At 42.8% G+C, this 19,778-nt stretch overlaps 1 protein-coding gene and 1 pseudogene across 9 annotated transcripts in view; both read left to right on the top strand.

Annotated features, from left to right (window-relative positions):
• The window catches only part of ncanb (neurocan b), a 190,551-nt gene that overhangs the window by 123,404 nt on the left and 47,369 nt on the right, over positions 1–19,778 (top strand). The gene's annotated exons all lie outside the window — the stretch shown is intronic.
• On the top strand, positions 16,547–16,666 carry LOC133504203 (5S ribosomal RNA; annotated as a pseudogene).

Here is a 19,778-nt window from a genome sequence, read left to right as displayed (position 1 = left end):
AGCCTCCCAAAAAAAAGGTGTTTTTTTTTTTCATTGGAAAATAGCACTCTACAACATTGACATGAATTAAAATAACGTAAAGAATTAAACAGTTTGCGTACCATCATTAAGACATTGTGGCTCCTTTTGTTGTGTCCAATTTTGCCATGATGGGTGGGGGGAGGAGTATAATAGTCGTGCAGACAAAGAGTTGAACAACTACTGTGTGTGACACCCATTGCAGTAATATTAGTCACTTCATATTTCAGAGGATAAAGAAAATATGCCAGGATATGGGTATTGTAACGTTATTTGTTCGTGCTGATAGAACATTCGTGTTCAAGTATTCATTGCATGAAGCGCTACAACGCTGCCCCATATGGGTGATTCGTTAGCCCGTCTGTGGCATTTTGCATCGCTTGTCAGCCTTAAACTAAGCAGACTTTCCTCAGACAAAGCTAAGTTGTTGTTTTAAATACACAACATACTGTATAATGTTCTTTGCTCTGTTTCAACTAGGTGTGGCATTTTCAGTCTCAGACCTCACTTTTTTTGAAGAATTGTTCACTTTCAGGCAATTCAAGGACCCAAATCATCTAAACGATGGGTTGTATTTTGAAAAAACTTCCCAGTCACTTCACTCATATCTCAAGGCAGCACTGTATTTTTATAAGGAAACAAAGTTAACCCCACGTCAGAAAGCACTCGGCAACAGAGGCAAGGGAAAAACTCCATGTAAGGAAGAAACCACAAAATGAACTGTCTGCCTCGACCAGTCGGGTTGAAAATGGATGGACAGAGAAAAGAGGATTGAGGGGTTGTGTAACTGGGGGAGGCAGGAGGGCGAAATGGGCACAATAATAGCGGTAATAGTGGTAATATAGCAGAAATTCCCATCCGTCTGACTTGTCGAGACAGACTATCGTAATTGTTAAACCTGTTCAATTCCGATCATTTACGATGACATATCCTTATTTTAAATCCGGAACAAGAGCTAATTAGGAAACAAATAGAGGAGCAACTGGTGGTGAGTGTTGGTACAAAACATGTCTCACAAGTCATTCACCACAGTAAAAATGACAAAGGGTTTGCCACTGCACACCGTCTCTCACAGGTCAGTCTTGGTATTACAATCGAAGTTGTTTGTGTTTTTACATGATCTATGGTCAGTAAGATAAGAAGCATGTCATCGTTTCATTAGTCCTACAATGGGAAAACTTGTAATGCAATGCCCCTTGTGTTTTTAAAATAATCTGTTCATATGTTAATAATAAATACTGTACATTTGTACCCTGCTTCAGTAAAAACCTTCCCGACTTCAGTCTTTCTCCAAGATGGAGCAGACGGCCACCGACATCAATATCTTGCCATCCGGCCCGCAAACGAATTGGAGTGTTAAATTCAGGAGCAGAAAAAGGTTTAAGTGTGCCGGTGTTTGGCACGAAAGGGTGAAGATAAATGGAATCAGGGGCAAGCCAGAGTGGCACATTATCAGTGTTTCTGTAGATTGATGTTTCAGTTTGTCCGCCAGCTCGGAGAAGCCAATTGATTTGTCTGCCCCATCCTCTGAGTATCATATTTCTCTCTCTTGTGGCTACTTTTGTCGCCCACGACCCCGTGTCTTTTGGTACTCGTTGGATCTTTAGCTTGGATTGTGTTTTTATCTGCCACTTGAACCTGGCGTAGTCCATCTTAAAGCAGCCAATCACTCTCTGATCTCTTTTTGGGGTTGACAGGCAGGACGGGAACATGCACTACCCCATCCATGTCCCACGGTACAACTGTGGTGGGGATGAACCCGGCTGTAGACTCTAAAGCAGGGGTCTCAAACTCAATTTAACTCAGGGCCACTTGAGGCACAGTCTGTCTGAGGCTGAGCCGCAGCCTCAGCACACATGGACTTATGTGGAATTAAAATTAGAAATTAAAAGCAAACCCATCTTCTCAAACATCTTTTTTTTTTTAACACGAAATAAGATGAAGAACGCCGGTGTTTACAACTTGTGTGTAAAAAAAAAAAAAAAAATAAATAAATAAATAAAAATAAATATAAACTCCTCGACAACGCTGCAATAACTTTCTCATTGAAATTTGTTTCTCTGCTTGCATCAAGCCCGGTCAATGTCACATGCCCTAAAGCCATCTACCCCACCGTGATTGGTCTGCTTCGCGCACAACACTGTAAAAGTCCCATTCATATAAAACTTTAGGGCCGTACTACCATTATACTTTCATATTAAGGTGGGGGCCGTAAAACATCATCTCGCAGGCCGCAAATGGCCCATGGTCCGCAGGTTTGAGACCCCTGCTCTACAGCAACCCCAATCAGACCGGCATCCCCGACACGACGTCCATGTTTGACGCTTAGTGCTACCAAGGTACTGCCTGAGAGGCCCGTGCGTGTCTGTCTATGTAGAAATATATATAGATATGAGTCATTCAATTATAATTGATAAATCATCCTTCCAGCCATTTTATGAACAGCTTATCCTACAAGGGTTGAGGGAGTGCTGAAGCCTAGCTATCCCAGCTGTCATGGGGCAGGAGGCAAGGTTTACTCTGAATTGGTTGCCACCCAATTGCAGGACACATCGGAAAAAAAAACAACCATTTGCACTTACAATAACACCCAAGGGCAATTTAGATTCTCCAATTGATGTATGTTTTTGGGATGTGGGAGGAAAGATTTCCGCACACCCGTGACAAGCGTAAGGATAAGCGGTGGAGATAATGGACGGATGTGTGGATGGAAGTTAAAAATGTGAAGTTAAAGCAAAACAAAGAAATATAAGCAAATACAGAATTGCGAAAGAAAGGTTTGTGATTGCTTATGGATGCCAAGAGATGATGGAAAAAGCACTACTTTTAAAGCGTTACTATATTAACATTCATCTCATCTCACATCAGGACAATTCATTAACACAAAAATGTCACCACGTGCCATTAACGGAGGATCATTTCCACACAAAAAAAAAACCCCAACAAAACACATTCCATACAAAATGAATGTCCTGTCTCTGCTAATTTCATGAAAGGGATTAGCCCCTATGATGACAGTTACAGGATAATCACATTATCACCTTCTTGTTTAAAAAAAAAATGTATGCAATTGTATTATATAGATATATATATTTTTTTATTTTATTTTATTTTTTTTATGTATGTGTGATGTAAATGTAAGTATGAGCAACTTACATTTTCTTTGCCATTTTCTCCCTTTGTCATCATTGGTACCTTTCTGCAGTGGCATCACAAAAAAAGCCAAAGAAAAAGCAAAACAGAACTTGATAATGGTTTTATTGATGGATGACCAAACATTTTTTTCAATGAGATTTTGATTGGCGGCACGGTGGCTCAGCTGGAAAGCGTTGGCCTCGCCGTTCTGAGGACCCAGGTTCAATCCGAGCCCTCCCTATGTGGATTTTGCAAGTTCTCCCCGTGCCTGTGTGGGTTTTCTCTTTGTCTCGATGTGCCCTATGATTGCCTGGCAACCAGTTCAGTGTGGGCCTCGCCTCCTGCCCGTTGACAGCTCCATCACTTATAGGCTCCAGCACTTGTGAGGATAAGGATGGATGGATGGATTTTGATTGAACTCTTTGGGTGAACAATTTTATAGAGTTTCCACTGTATTTTTTTACATACCATTGGAATGATTGGCTAAGTAACATTGTAGCGTTTTGAGAAAAACCAAATTTAAAGGAGGCAGATTTGCCTTGATTCAATCTTTGTGAATTACCATGGAATCTAGAAAGTCAGTCATCTGAGAATCTACATACACGGCAAGGTTTTTGTTGATATTGTGACAGTGAGTAAAAATGATTTATGCAGTTATGATTTTAGGCTAACAATTTCAAACACTCTTACTGCTTATTGTGGGGACTCCTTTGCTTAATGCCATAAAACGGGTGCAAACTCTCCCTCGTTGACTGCGCATGTACTCTTTGTGTGCAGGAACAAGTAAATTAATGAGCCAAGATAAACTGTTGAGAATGATCTTAAGTGCACAAGGGAGAACTCACTCTTGTGGGCCTTCAAAACTACATCACTGGGCTGTTCTTGATATATTACAGTGTTAGAGTGGAAAGTCCAGCTTTGAAAACTGTCACATCAGTAGAAATATGTACTGTATATGTAGTATTAATCACTGCAATTGGCTGGCAATCAGTTCAGTTTGTACCCCGCCTCCTGCCCATTGACAGCTGGGATCGGCTCCAGCATTCCCCAGGACCCTCATGAGGATAGGCGGCAAAGAAAATGGATGGATGGAGCAATTCATCCCTTCTGGCCCTCGAGCACAAAAGCTTGTGATCCACCGCGCTGCCCTACTGCAGTATTGAAATGTTGACTTTCGAATGGTTTTCGTCCTGGCCTTGAACATTGGACCCAGCTCTACACCCTCGGCAGGGCTCTTGAAGGTGGATGGGAGTTTCACCTCAATCAGTATACACGTGGTTTGTGGACTTGGAGACGGCCTTCAATCTTGTCCCTCGGGGAGTCCTGTAGTGTGTGCTTCGGGAGTATTTAATACTGAATCCCCCGTCTGACCAGTATCAGTTTGGTCCACATTGCCGGCAATAAGTCTTTGTTTCTGGTGATGGTTGGACTCTGCCAAGGCTGCCCTTCTTCACTGAAGCCTTTTATGGACAGAACTTCTAGGCACAGCAGAGGGATAGAGGGGGTCCAGTTTGGTGGCCTCAGTACTGCATCTCTGCTTTTTGCAGATTATCTGGTTCTATTAGCATTATCAAAAAATGGGATCTCCAACTCTCACTAGAAAAGTTCGCAGCAAATTGTGAAGCAGTTGGGGTGAAAATTGGCACCTCCAATTTTGCGAGCATGGTCCTCAGTTGGGAAACGGTGGAGTTCCCTCTCCAAGTCGGGGATGAGATTTTCCCCTAAGTGGAGGACTTCAAGTATCTTGGGTTCTTAATCTTGAGTGAGGGAAGATCGACAGTGCAGCGTCTGCAGTGATACAGACAATTTGTATACAAAGAACAAAAACTACATTTTCCAGGGGCATACATCATTTAATTTAAGACCATCAACCAACAATCCTGCTTGGTTATTGTGCTATTTTTTACAAAAATGACATCTCTCCGCTTCAACAAGCTCGCCAGTATGTTACCAAGCAAAAGTGCAATGAGGACATAAAAAAATATCACAGGGGCGGTAAATAATTCATTGAGGGATTTTCTACAGTGTAAATACGTGTAATCTGTTTAAAGAAAATGCTCGTTTATTCTTGAATAGTCGATAAAAACTCTCCAACCGTCTTTTAGGAAATGCTAAATCAGCCTCTAAAAGTGAATTTACTGACACAAACGCAGCCTATAGGAAAGCTGTCTTAAACAAGTATGTTTATGATGTCATAAAGGTATCTTATTATCTTTGCTGTCACAACACAACTTGATTATTGGTCCTCTGGAGGGCCGTCACAAGCTGTTGTGTTTTACTTTGCAGACTGTACCGCCCAGACGTCCTATTAAGGCAGACTAATGACTGACTCTCCAGATCCTTACTGCTCCCACATCCAACCTCCCCCACCCCCCACCCCTAGAAACTGAAAACACTTTTTGTTGTTGTTTTGTTTTCTGAATACTTTTTCATCTCACGCAGCTCTCAAAAAGATCTCTCGGGAGCACCCGTGCAAAAACTGAGTATTTAATTCAGTCACACAACAGATGCTGCATGCTGTTTTCCTATCGCACTACATACTATTTAATTATGTGTTTCTCGTTGAAAATGTGGGCCTCGTGCTCACATATTATTTAACATTGCGCTAAACTCATTTGCATCTATTCCCCACGTTGCACCCACCCCTTCCCTTATGAGGGCCGTATAGATGTATGATGCAACCGTGAAACAAATGTGTATTACTATATATTATAGGATTTATTCTTTAGATGTTTTTGAACTTTTTTTATAAAGGTTCCTCTGCAGTTCTTCATAGAACAAAAATAATGCGCACATCTTTGTGTTCCAGTTCTGCCAGAATCCTAGTTGAACTGCATTGCTAAACAAAACAGCAGCACTTACCGAGTCAGCTCAGACATAAGGGTAATTTGTTTTCATTCGGCTTTGTTTCCGTACAGTATTTAAGATGATCACATGTCAGCTTAAGTCAAGTCTGGTTTATTTGTACAGCTCGTAAATCAAAAAACAGTCAAAGGGCTTCACAGGCCTGCTGTTGGCAATGATTGACGACATCCCCTAATCTAAACCTCCCCAATCGGACAAGGAAAACTCCATTTGTGAGAGGGCCAGGGGGGGCAGCCTTGAGAAGGGAAGGCAGATGCCCCCCCCTTCCAGGACGACCAGGAGGCAATGGATGTCAAGTGGGGAACATTTATCATTGTCTGGTGCTGTGCAATGTCCACTCCGATGGGAAAATCGCGTACAATAGTCATTAAGATGGCGTAATTCTAATATTGTACGACAGTATTCCATACTGTGCTGTTCTGTTGAGTTATTACATTGCATTGAGTGACTACATGAAGGTGCGTTGCCCTGATTTATGTTACGGTGGGTTATATTATGCTGCGTTACAAGAAGCTTAGCTGATGCTGAGTTGCGTTGCACTGAGTATTGTCGTTGTTTACTTTGGCCAGGTTACGTTACGCTAAGTTATATGATGCTGAGTTTCATCACAGTCATTTTTTATGTAGAGTTAGGCTGCGTTTCGTTACCTTATGATGTTACACTGAGTCACTTTGGGTATATTCTGTCATGAGCGAGGCTGGACCACTGGTAAGAGGGGCGTGGCCTGGCCACCGCTCTGGGCGGGGCCACCTCTGGCGCTCGTCACAGCTGTTGCGCATTCGGCACTCTAATTGACCATGTATTTAAGGTTGGATATTTGTCACTGGTGTTGCCAGTTCGTTGCATTGTTTGAGTGTGTTGCGTTCACTGCCAGTTGGATTCTCCACGACTGAGAGTAAGTGTAGCTGTTGAGCAATACTGGTCACAGCGATTCTGTGCCCTTTGATTAATCCCATCCTGTTATGCTCATTAGTTTGACCCATAGTCATCGGACCTTGCTTTATGTCTTTTGGATCCTGCCTAGCATACCGTATCTGTACCTCTTTTCAGACTGCTTTTTGGAATCAACCTGCTTCCGAAATAAAACCACGTCAAACATTATGCCTCTGCCTGAGACTCCTGCATCTGGGTCCAGCCCTGTCCCTTGTGCTCCTGACAGATTTATGACACAGAGTTACACAATTGTAGGTTACACTACGTCATACTATATTATTACGCTTCGTTACCTTTCACAGTTACATTATAGTACGTTACATTAGCCTGACTTACAGTGTTGTGGTGTTGTGTTGTGTTGCATTACCTTTTGTCGCATTGCATTACCTTTCATAGGATCATTTTGTTGCATTAAGTTACGCTGAGTAACTTTACTGAGTCCTGTTACACTGAGGGCACCTTATGTTGAATTACACGACATGGAATTAAGCAATGTCAAGTTAGGCTACTTTGAGTTACAGTACTTCATGTAACACTGTGTCGGATTTTGCAATGTCGGCGTTACGTGGCGTGCGTTTATGTTCCGCTGAGTAATGATTTGCTGAGCGACGGTGCATGAAGTTACCCTTAGTTACATTAGCAAAGCAAATTTATTTGTATGGCGCCTTTCATACATTGGTCAGTCAGAAGACCATTACAGTAGTCAAGTGTGCTCCAGATAAAAACAGACATTAGTTAATTTGCCTTCTATTGTTTTATGTTTTGTCACGTTAATTTGTGACTTTATGATGGATTGCCCTCGATTAGGCTTCCGGTAAATTCCAAGACGTGATTCACACAACACATTGTTGTGTATACCCTTTTATTTCCACAGCGCAGCCTCCAGTTTTCCTTGACCTGAATTGTCTAAAAAAAGGATTTGTACACAATGCCTCCAGTCGAATAAATGCCTCCCCTCATCTGTGGTTGAATAAACAAATGGCCACTATTTGCAGAAATGTGGTGTTGATGATATCTGAAGAAATATTCATGACAACTCTCTATTCGTCTCACGCATATATGCATGCTCGCACACACACACACGCACACAGATGGCACAAACTACTCAAACGGAAGCCCCCCGTGCCTTGGAGGTTTAACGACTAGGATTTCCGCGGAATGAACCTACACGCCCCGCTGTGCTTTCCAGTGCCGCTCGCTAGCCCTGAAAGCAGCAGCGTTGGCGGCGTCCATCACAGCGCAGCACGGGCGAGGACCCTCCTCATGCGGGTCGCACGGGGGACGCACCCGGATGATCATTCTCCAGGGGGAGGTGAAGTCTCTCGCGGGGTTTGTGGCGTGCAGGTGTAAATTACATCCTGGCGAGAAAAGAGGCATGTTTGCAAATTACAACAGCATCCTTGGGGGGGGTCTTTGGGGAAGGGGGTTGTTACTCCTGGCAGGGGGGCTCTGAGAGGTCGTGTGACGTTCTTTGTGGAGTTTTAAAGCAGGTCTCCAGGCAAACGCCCACGAGCTTGTTCCTCTTATTAATGGCGCTCGCCTGTCAGAGAAGGCTTGATTTTTACCCACAGCAGGGGAAACGTGCAGGCAGGCGAGGGACTGTGAAATCCCCAATCCGTGCTCTCTTATTCAGATCTAGGGCTGTATTTTGCAGGGGGGGAGACATGCATTTGCACAAGTTCAAGGAGTCTGTATGTTCTTATTGTTTTGGGGCTATGAAACGTACAAAAGGAACTTTTGCTGATGAATTTTCCATTTCTGTCATCCCTGTAAGCAGCTTTGTCAATCCCATTTAGGAAAGTGGAGGCTGCAAATAAACAGAGCGTCGAAAAGCCGGATAAGATGGCTCGTATTTGTGCACAAAATCAGTTTCTTCTCCAAAACAAATGCTTACATTTTAAGTCGTAATAATCCAAACACTGTTGCACCCCGTGAAGACGTACAGGCACAGTTAACTGAATTGTTAAGGTTTATTAAAAAAAAAAATTAAAAAAAAAAAAAAATATATATATATATATATATATATATATTGCTTTTCTGCCACAGGGCCGCAACATGTAGGCCATGAGCACACCAAAAATGATCTTGCACTGGATAACCCAGTTTGTCGCCCTGTGACCAAACGGTCTGCGGTTTGAACGCCGGCTCCAACTGTCTTCTGTCGAAGTGTCCTCGGGCAAGACAACGGAACCTAAATTGCCCCCAGTGGCCATTTGTGTACGAATGTTAGCTCTTTGTGAAGGGTTTTTGGGAACATGCGTGATGGTAGTGAAAAAGCACTACAAAAGTCGACTCCATTTCCCATTTGGTCCTTTGCTATTTAATGCTAACAACACGCGGTTATAAAATCATTTAAGTCGTGATATAATAATGTATTTATATTGTACTTGTATGTTCTTTCAACTTTAAAAAATGTACATTTTATTTATCGGTTGAAGTTGTGAATCAACACAAATCAAATTGCAGGCCTTCCGTTTTCTGAGCCACTTATCCTCACCAGGGTCCTGGGAGTGCCGGAACCTACGGGAGTAAATTAAATGCAATATGATGAATGTAACAAACTTAAAATGAATTCAGTTCAATTCAAAAAGTGTTCACCAAATATTGTTTTAGCAATTTGAAGTGAACAAGAAATTTGAATCAAATCAACTGGATTGAAATTGCAGAAAATGAATTTCTGTATACAACGGACCTCCACTATTCTCTGTGGATAGCAGCCAAGCCGCTCATTACCTGACACTCCTTTATAATTTCCCTGTTGAAAATAAATATAACACAAATATGAAAATAAGCAGGGGTTAATTAAGTGGAGGCAGCACAGTGGATCAACGGGTAAAGTGTTGGCCTCACAGTTCTGAGGTCCTGGGTTCATTCCCGGACCCGCCTGTGTGGAGTCTGCATGTTCTCCCCGTGCGTGCAAGAATTTTCTCCGGGCACTCTGGTTTCCTCCCACATCTCAAAAACATGCAACATCAATTGGACATTCTAAATTGCCCCTAAGTGTGATTGTGAATGCGGCTGTTTGTCTCTATGTGCCCTGCGATTGGCTGGCAACCAGTTCAGGGTGTACCCCCCTCCCTCCTGCCAGTTGACAGCTGGGATAGGCTCCAGCAATCCCCGCGACCCTCGTGAGGATAAGGGGAAAAGAAAATGGATGGATGGGATGAAAATAAGCAGGGGTTAAATAAGTGGAGGACTGGATGAGGAAAAAAAAAAACAAAGCTTTCTGCAAACAACTGACAATGGGAGTATTCCTCCCTCTTCCACTGTAATCATTCGTTAATAACGTCACACATTTGCCAAAATTTCTCAGCAAAAACTTTCTGTAATGTCGATAATGATAACTTACCAAAGATCCAAGCACTCCTGGGAAAACCATTCATCCTGACATGTTTGTAACATTTCAACTGCTTGACAACCAAAACAGCAGCACTTCGGAAGCCATACAAAGAGTCTCTTGGTTGAATGTAAAATCTTCAGAGTTCCCTGCACACTACCCCTTTCGTTGGCAGCTACAAAAGGCAAATATCCAGTGTAAATGGAAGAACTGACAGTGAATGAGATAAAGATGGCGTTAGGTTCTGTGTAGACTTTATTAGCCTTGTTGTAGGCTGACAAGATGGCTGCTCTCCAATGTTTTATACACCTGTGCTGAGGTTCTGTGTGGAAAAAAAGTTGCTCTTATGTTTTTCCATATTTGTACATTACAATATACGATGTGAAGTCAACATTCCAAAGTCTCAAAACGACTCTGTTGTACACCGTTGCTAAACACCCACACATTACGTGACGCCCAAACGGACTGTACACGAAAAGAACATCAACAGCACCTCATCTATTTTGCACATTGCACTTGACATGGAACAATGCATGCGCTCTGCTATAAGTCCCTGTATGAATAGTTGATGCTCCACGGTGGACTTTTATATGGACACACATCGTTCCTAGCTCCTTCCCGATATACGCGCTGAAAATGGTGACATTATTAAAAATACAACAGTCTGGAAATGAGCGCATAGGCGCACGGAAAGGCGAGGCAGACGAGATTGGACAGGATGCGAGTGATGGGAAGCCAAGATGGATTACAGTCTATCCTTGCCGCTGTGAAAGCGCAAATGATGCTGCTGATTTAGGACAACCTGAGACTTGTCTGTTGCAACAATAGACCCTTTCTTTGCCGTCGGAAATAACACCGGCCGTTCAAACCAGCTTTTTCCCAGCTTGCAGTTTTGTCTTGGGTAATATGCATAACGGCGTGAAATTAGAATAGTACGTCGTCGTGATAGTCACAGAGAATGCATATCTGTCTTCATCAAAATCGAAGCGCTGGTAATACAGTCATTGTAATACTAATCTAACATTAGCAATGTACTTTTTTTGAATATGTGCGCGGCAGGCTAAGTACAAGCTAATCAGAGGCGCTGCGCGGGGCGATGAGTAGGTCATGTGATGCAGTGAGGGTATTGTCGGCTACGCGACTGCAGGAGTATAAAGTACCCTTAACAGTACGAGGCTGTGTGGGGGTTCCTGCAGAGAATATGCCCGTGAGTGTGCGTGAATGACTGACACCTCATGAATCACAGGTGTCAAACTCAAGGGCCGCGGGCCGGTTCCGGCCCGCCACACGATTTTATGTGGCCCGCAAAGGCAAATCGTGCATATCACCTTCCATGGTTTTTGTTCAAATATGGAGCAAAATCTCAAATTGTCATACAGTATAATAAATTGTAACGTTTAGAAATTGCACACATTTTGGTGTGCCCAAACTTCAACGGTAGTTAAAAAACCCATTGCCCGTGATATCTGATCCTAAAAGAAAATAAATAAATTTCATGTGTAAAAATATGACGAGGCGAAAGATTTTTGTTTTCACAGTCATTATGGCCCTCTGAGGGAAACCTTAATTACAATGTGGCCCATGATGAAAATGAGATTGGCTGTCATCAATTATGCCTTCAGTCTCAGATTGGTTATTTCTTTTCTTATTTTTTTCTTAAAAATGTAGCCAGAGTGTCAAGGTGGGACCAGAGAGGGCTGTTTTTTTTTTTTTTTTTTCCATCACAAATCATTCAATGTACTACTGCAAGGGTGCAGTTTCGCTCAGTTTCACTAGTGTAAGGGACTCTGCGACCTGCAGTAATATTTGTTTATTGCAGAGGATAAAGAATATATGTCTGGGAGTATTGTCTGTATACATGTGTTGCTGCCTTGTTGTGTTTAAATATCAGTTCCTTAAAGCATTATATCGCTGCCACATAAAGGTACATGCTATTTGTTAGCCTTTCTACTAAGTGGACATTTTCTCAGGGAAACCTTTAAATACACAAATTTTAAGATTTATCACTTCACCAAATTGTTTGCTTGATGTTTTAAGTTGAGTTCACTGCCACTAAGCAGCGCTTGCGTCTCAGGCTTTTGCCCGCAATTCAATATGGAAGTATGGGGACAGCATGAAAACTCCCAACTCGATATTCTCTTGGAAATTTGAACCCTGACCTCCTGACCCTGAGGGAGAATTGTCAGTCATCTGGATTCAAATGAGTATGAGCCTCACTGCTGATGCGAAAATAAATACATAAATAAGTAGAGACATATTTATTATGTACTGTATGTCAAATTTATGTCGGGTTTTGCCCAAGGACAAGTAGTGAATGTGTCTTTTTAGTTATCACCACCTAGTGGCCTGGGAAGTGCATAACGGCGTTTTTTTTGTTTTTTTTTTTTTGTCAGGTCAGTATGACCATTAAGATGAATGAAAGGATTTCAAAAACACCAACAAAAGATAAATCCAGTTTTACATCCAAGCGTGCAAATCATATTTGTTTCATGTTCTTTTCTTTCTGTCAGAATCGCTCAACTGTGAGAGTAAACTGATGAGCACAGTGAAAGACTACCGCGACATACATTTTCCTTTTTCCAGCGCTCGCCCTGGTCGCGCTTGACTACAAGGACCGGGAGATCGGGGATGTTGCATGCAGTGTTGTTGTTTCACGCTCGAGCGATCACGTACACGCAGGAGTGTGTGTGTCTGTTCGCTATCACGCGCGCGCGCGCACGCACGCACACACACACACAACAGCACACCTCAATTGCAGCCTGTCAGAAACTTCTCTTCTCAAACATTTGAGGACCAAAAAAACATTCTAAAAACACAATCACTTTTTTTGTTTGTACTTCTAATTCATTATCCCCGTCACACTAATAATTCAGTAATGCCTTGATATACGAGTGACCTAACTCGCGAATTTTTCGAGATATGAGCTGTCATTCAGATTTTTTTTTTTTTTGATTTTTTTTTTTGCTTCGACTTGCAGTGCAAAAACTCAAGATATTATTTGGTGGCAGTGAACTCAATTCATTTTGTAGTAAGCAGCAGTTTGTCCGAAAAAATTACAGCGACCACAATCCGTTCCAGAAAACGGTTCGAGAATTAATTTGTTCTTGCTGATCTGGCCGCGAGCAATATGTTATTTCCGGGTGTTGTGGCCGTTCGAGTACCAATTTTAGTTTGAAAACAGAAGCAAAACAATCTCATAATTTCCGTTCAAAAACAGGGACGGTCGAGAGCTTTACTGTACAAAGAAATGACAAAGAATTACATGTCATGGATTTAATACAACCACATAACTTTGTTGTTATCATTATGGTAACATAAAATGCAAAGTGGTATAGAGAGGCTAAGAATTAGCATAAATAGTCACGATGTTATCATTCAAGTAACATATATTTGGTGGAATGAGAGTCTACTCTATATACTCTATATTCTCCATCCTCTGTGAAGAATGACTATTTTTAGTGCTGTACTGATGAGGTTAGAGTGTCTCTATGTAATGTTTATCATATCTCTGTTATAATGCCCTCAAGCCACGCACACCTGAAGGAGTGACACAAAGTTCATTTAATTGCGGTAACAAAGGTGGAGAAAACTTGCTTTTATTATATTCTATTAAATTATGTCAATAATGGATGTTTTTTTTAATATCATATGCAATATAATAGACTCCCCGAAAAACACTGTAATCATTTCCATTTATTTCAATGTGTAAAATGATTCCAAATCCAATTCGCAAAATAAACACTCTCTCGTGTCATCATGAGTACACAAAGTAGACTTTCACCACGCGTGTCACCACATCAGTATTTCATCCGCTGAGCCATGGCCGCCGTGATGACAGCCACGAGGTCTCTATTAAAGCGCCAGTCGCGCGGCACGGTTCCCGTGCGCTCTGCTGCATTGCGCTGCTGGATTAGCTTCTCAAGGCCGGACTCAGGTTATCACGTGCTAACCTACAGAGGGGGGGGGGGCTTTTGAATGGGCCGAGGCATGATCTCAGTCCCTGCAAAGCTATTACAAGGTTCACTGAGTCGGAGTACAGCTACATGGCTGCTGACGAGTGAAAATACATATTTCTGCAAAATGACCAAAAAAAAAAAGAACCCATGGCCACTTCATAAGCTCATTTTGACTTGAACATGATTGGAATGTTTTCTGTATCAAAACAATATCTGAGAACAGGTTTTATAACAGTGTGTTGCAAAATTCTCAATATCTCCAGCTAGTACTTTTTCTAGTGGCAATGAAGGACAATACACATCTAATTTGCCCCAAATTTGAGTTGCACTGTGTGGCACGCAGGTCAAAATTGGATAAATGTACTTATGGAGCTCAAGAAAATACCATATAGAAGAACATTTCACTAATTAAATTAAAAAAGTAAAACTCAAACCAGTATGTTGTACAAATTCATCAAATGTTGAAAAAAAAATACTAATTTCCTGAAGGCTAAGTTATACCTGTGTTTTTTTCAAATGGTTTTCCATAATCTAATGTGTTGAAATGCACCAAAACAGTAGAAAAATGCACAGAAAATGACATAAAAATGAATTACTTCGCCTGACAATCAAAATAACCTTTATTACTTGCACAGGTGATATTTTAATATTCCTCATCGGTGAACAAGATATAGTAAATATATGGTAGTGTGATTGTTAGATCCATCCATCCATTTTCTTTGTCGCTTATCCTCACGAGGGTTGCGGGGAGTGCTGGAGCCTATTCCAGCTGTCAACGGGCAGGAGGCAGGGTACAACCTGAATTGGTTGAAAGCCAATCGGAGGGCACATCGAGACAAACAGCTGTACTCACAATTGCACTTTGGGGCAATTTAGAGGGTCCGATTAATGTTGCAGGTTTTTGGGATGTGGGAGGGAACCGGAGTGTCAGGCACGGGGAGAACATGCAAACTCCACACAGGCGGGTCCGGGATTGAACCCGGAACCTCAGAACTGTGAGGCCAACGCTTTACCAGCTGATCCACCGTGCCGCCGGCGATTGTTCTATGATAAGTTTAATTTCTCGATACTGAATTTTGTTGTCACACGCAGTCTCAGGTGAAACCTCCAAGGTTGAATTGTTCCAAAAACATTAACTAACCCTAACCTAAAAATTAAAAAAAAATTAAATAAAATCCCATAGTAATTAATATAATGCAAAATGTGTGAAGTTATAAAAACGGTTCAATTTCCTGTACGATGACTACCACCGATCTTATCTCAAGAACTAAAATAAGAAAAACATTCCAGTCTTAAAAGATTTGTTGACGTCACAATGATGGTCTGCTCTCCAAAGTACACTTTGGCTTTTAAGCGATTGTGTTCTGTAGAAAATGTAAACGCCAAATTGCTCAACTTGTGGGGTGGTTCCACTTATTCGACACCCGCAATGCCTTTCTGCAAGATTCTTGGATGCTTCGCATTCCTTCTTCTCCTCCAATCCCGTTTCACGGTTGGTTCTGAATCCTGATTGCATGTATTGGCTTCCATATCCACGCAGACTCGTAGCTAATCTCCCGACTGAAGAGCTTAGAATAAACTTGGGATGGCGACCCCTTCACAGCCGTGGGACGGGCTGCTTTAGTAGGTTGCGGGAATATCAATTTAGTGACACACTGCACACTTTATCTTGAATTTTGACTTCCAGCATTCTTGCCCTTCACACACGCGCACACAGAGTCGAAACGGGCTCAAGTAGAAATGGACTTGGCGTCCTTTTTTAAGAGGAGTGTGTAATTAATCATAAGCTAGAGGCATTAAGAGAGGCAGAAATGTATGATCGTCTGGCTCCCTCGGAGACTTCACTGAACCTTCGCCTGGCTGGCGTATCTCTCTCCCTCTGAATTGCTCACCTAATTTGTTCCACAAACACACAAAAAAAAGTGACACAGACCACAGAACACAGCCTTGGGATAATGCACTTACTGTATGTATAACTGCAAACAAAAGGTGCACAGGGCGCTACCTACATTTGTACACACATTTATGAATTGTAATTGCTGTTTTGTTTTTTTTGGGGGGTTTTTTTTATTCGCTGCATTGCTCATCTTGTCCAGGGTATACACACGCTTTCCTAATTCAGAAACAGTTATCATATACAGTATGTCTCACCGTTCTGTTTCGGATGGGATGTTTTCTCCAGGGACAGAGGCAAGTTCCTTAATTGTTGCTGTAGAGTCAAAATGTTTGGGTTTGTCGCAAATAGACGTATGTTAAAATGAGTTACATTTAATTTTCAGCTATTAGTAGTTAGTTGTGACAAGCTTACAAGCCATGCTACCCTGAGAGCGCCCGATCTCATCAGATCTCGGAAGCTAAGCGGGTTTGGCCCTGGTTAGTACTTGGATGGGAGAACGGCTGGGAATACCAGGTGCTGTAAGCTTCTCTCCCCGGCAGAGGGGTTGCGTCAGGAAGGGCATCCGGCGTAAAACTGTTCCAAACAAATATGCGTTCATCTAAGATGACACGCTGTGGTGACCCCTAGCGGAACAAGCCGAAAGGCAAAGAAGAAGAAGAAGTAGTTAGTTGTGACAAGACCAAAAATATGTATCTTTTCAGGCTTCACCTCGGCCTCTTAGTGTATTTATTTTTTGGGGTGAACATTGTTCCCTTCATCTTCTTCTTTGTCAGGTAAAATGCATGATCTATAGGGTTCAAGTCTGGGGATGTACTTTGCCAGTAAGGCCCAGTCCACATGGAAAGGGATCATTTTTAAAAAGTTCCCCGTGAACTTGGGATAATTTTAAAAAGCGTGTGAAGCGCTATATTTTATATGCCAGGCCTTAAGTGGTATTGTAACACTACCACAGGAAGTCACCTAAAACAGAGAGTAGGAGGTCATGTTAAGTAAAAAAAAAAAAAAAAAAAAAAGTGAGCAAGAAAAAGATACTTGTGATGACTTATTACGAAGTAGAATTTCTGCAGGTGACCAGAGTGGGAAGAGTCCTGAGCAATGTTAGTAGCGCTGCTACGTAGCTCTGCTATGGTAGCGAGAGCTGACAGTGTCCTCTTGGGAGAACATAAAGAGCAGCAAGTGATCTTCTGGGTGCTGTTGATTACTCTTTGCGGAGTTTTCCTGTCTGCTGTTGTACAGCCAGCATACCACACCGCAATGTAGTTTGCGGGGATGCTTTCTACGGTGTTTCTGTAGAAAGCCAGCAGTGCCTTAGCTCCCAGATTGTTCTTCCTGAGTACTCTCAGGAAGTGGAGTCGCTGCTGGGCCTTTTTCACCACCGCTGTGGTGTTTACAGTCCAGCTGAGGTTGTCTGTGATGTGGACTCCCAGTAATCTGAGAGAGTGGACCCTTTCCACACACTAAACAGTGGAGTTGTGTCCATGCCGCATTTCCTGAAGTCCTTCGTTTTTCTGGTGTTTAGTGTGAGGTTGTTTACCAAACACCACTTTGACAGTTTTTCGACCTCATCTCTGGAGGTGGACTCATCTCCTGAGATGAGTCCGACCACAATGGTATCATCGGCAGACTTGATGACGGAGTTGCTGGGATGGGTTTGTGTGCGGTCTTGTGTGTGTACAGAGAGTACAGGAGAGGACTCTGTACACAACCTGAGGAGATCCAGTGCTGAGGGTGATGGAGGAAGAGCGGTGAGGGCCAAGTCTGAAAGATTGTGGACCATTTGTGAGAAAGGACTTAATCCAGGATCAGATGGATTGGGATAGTCCAAAAAGGGAGAGTTTGTCAACCAAAATACCTGGGATGATGATATTAAAGGCTGTGCTAAAGTCTATGAAGAACATCCTCACATAGTTCCCTTCGTGTTCCAGGTGGCTCAGTGCAGTGGGACGAGCTATTGCGATGGCGTCCTCGGTGAACCGCTTTCCTCTGTAGGCAGACTGGTGAGGGTCGAGAGAAGGACTGGGTCCCTAGTGTGTCGTACAACCAGCCTCACGAATCACTGATGATCACAGTCCCAAGTGCAACAGACCTGTGATCCTTCAGACGAAAAATGGAAATGATTGTTCCCGGTCGCAGGGTTAGGGATGATTGATTGTTTCAGGGAACAGTTGCCGATTTTTGTGAAAAAATAACAGTCAGGTCTCAGTACGGGCTTTCAGTACCATCCCAGTCACTCCATCTGGGCCGGCGTGATTCCTGGTGTTTCCGAGTTAGTTCCTCCTTCCATCCATCCATCCATCCATCCATCCATCCATCCATCCATCCATCCATCCATCCATCCATCCATCCATCCATCCATTATCTGAGCGGCTTATCCTCACAAAGGTCACGGGTGTGCTTGAGCCTATCCCAGCCTCTTCCCTTTGAGGCAGGAAGTGAGGTACACCCTGAACTGGTTGCCAGCCAATCGCAGGACACCTACAAACAAGCAACCATTCGCACTCATTGGGATGCCTTGTGGAACTGTGGTGGCTCTCGTAGGTCAGTCGTGGTATCAAAGAAATCTGCTTTGGGGGAGTAGACTCGCTCTTATTGGTGGATGTGTGTGTTGCTCAACTTGAGCATATCAAACGCGATAAGAGGAGTAAGCACACACTTTCCGATTTTCTCCTCGTCATATGTGTGGTCTCATTTTTTAGAAAAAAAATCATAACCAGTATGTGTGTACCTTACTTTAAATGTGTCGTGCAGGTAAGTCAAGCCTCCAGACTATGAAGGATTAATGCAAAAAAAATGAGGTGCCCACCTGAGCTGCGATTAAAACGCGTTGTGAAGCTTTTCCCGCACAAACACGACGAGATAGACCACTTATCTTTAACAACACCGCAATGCAGATAGCCGTGCCAGGAAGTGCTCAGGAGACTTGCGGGTTGGTTTAAAGATGCCACCAACTGAAATTAATTCTTTTTTTTTTTCAACGGGACATTTTTTTGGATGGAGGGCCAGGTGGCACCGTTTAGTTGTAGTTTGGGAGAAAAACGATTTAATTCAGCTGGCTCCTATGGCTTTTTTTTTTTTTTTTTTTTTTAATTCGCAAGCATGCAATTTTAATCACCTCTGCAAGAACTCACAACTCTGGCGGAATTAGAAAACCCAAAAGCACCTGCATTAAAAGCATTTCAATGTCACTGAGACTTCTCCGACAACAAAACATTTTCTGCACGTCCTCCCCGAGGCTCACGTGCGTGAGTCGGTTCTGTGATTTGCAGCCATCCCTCGCCGCTGCTCGCTAATTTGAGGGATGAAGGGGCCGCTCGAATGTTCCCGGCAACCGAAACATTTTGAGGCCCGAGACAGTGGCCTGACATTTACACCCCTCAGCGGAAGATCACGCTGTCTTCTCCTGACATATGTCATTAACCTTCCGGTGATGGATGGTGCGCTCTGCCATTCAGGATGCGACTTACAAACACGCTCTAGTATGCGCTCGCTAGGACGAGATACCGGCAGCCTGTCGCCGGAGTCTCGGGTGTCGTCTTGCAGGAAATTGAACATAATCTGTTGTAATATCTGTGTGAGTATCTGCGTGTACATTCACACTCAAATGGAAGCCAATATTTCAAGGGAAGAAAGAAGACGC

The sequence above is a fragment of the Syngnathoides biaculeatus genome, chromosome 7 (assembly GCF_019802595.1).
Source record: "Syngnathoides biaculeatus isolate LvHL_M chromosome 7, ASM1980259v1, whole genome shotgun sequence".
NCBI lineage: Eukaryota > Metazoa > Chordata > Actinopteri > Syngnathiformes > Syngnathidae > Syngnathoides > Syngnathoides biaculeatus.
Note: the sequence above shows the minus strand (reverse complement) of the source record. Positions and strands in the feature narration are given on the sequence as shown.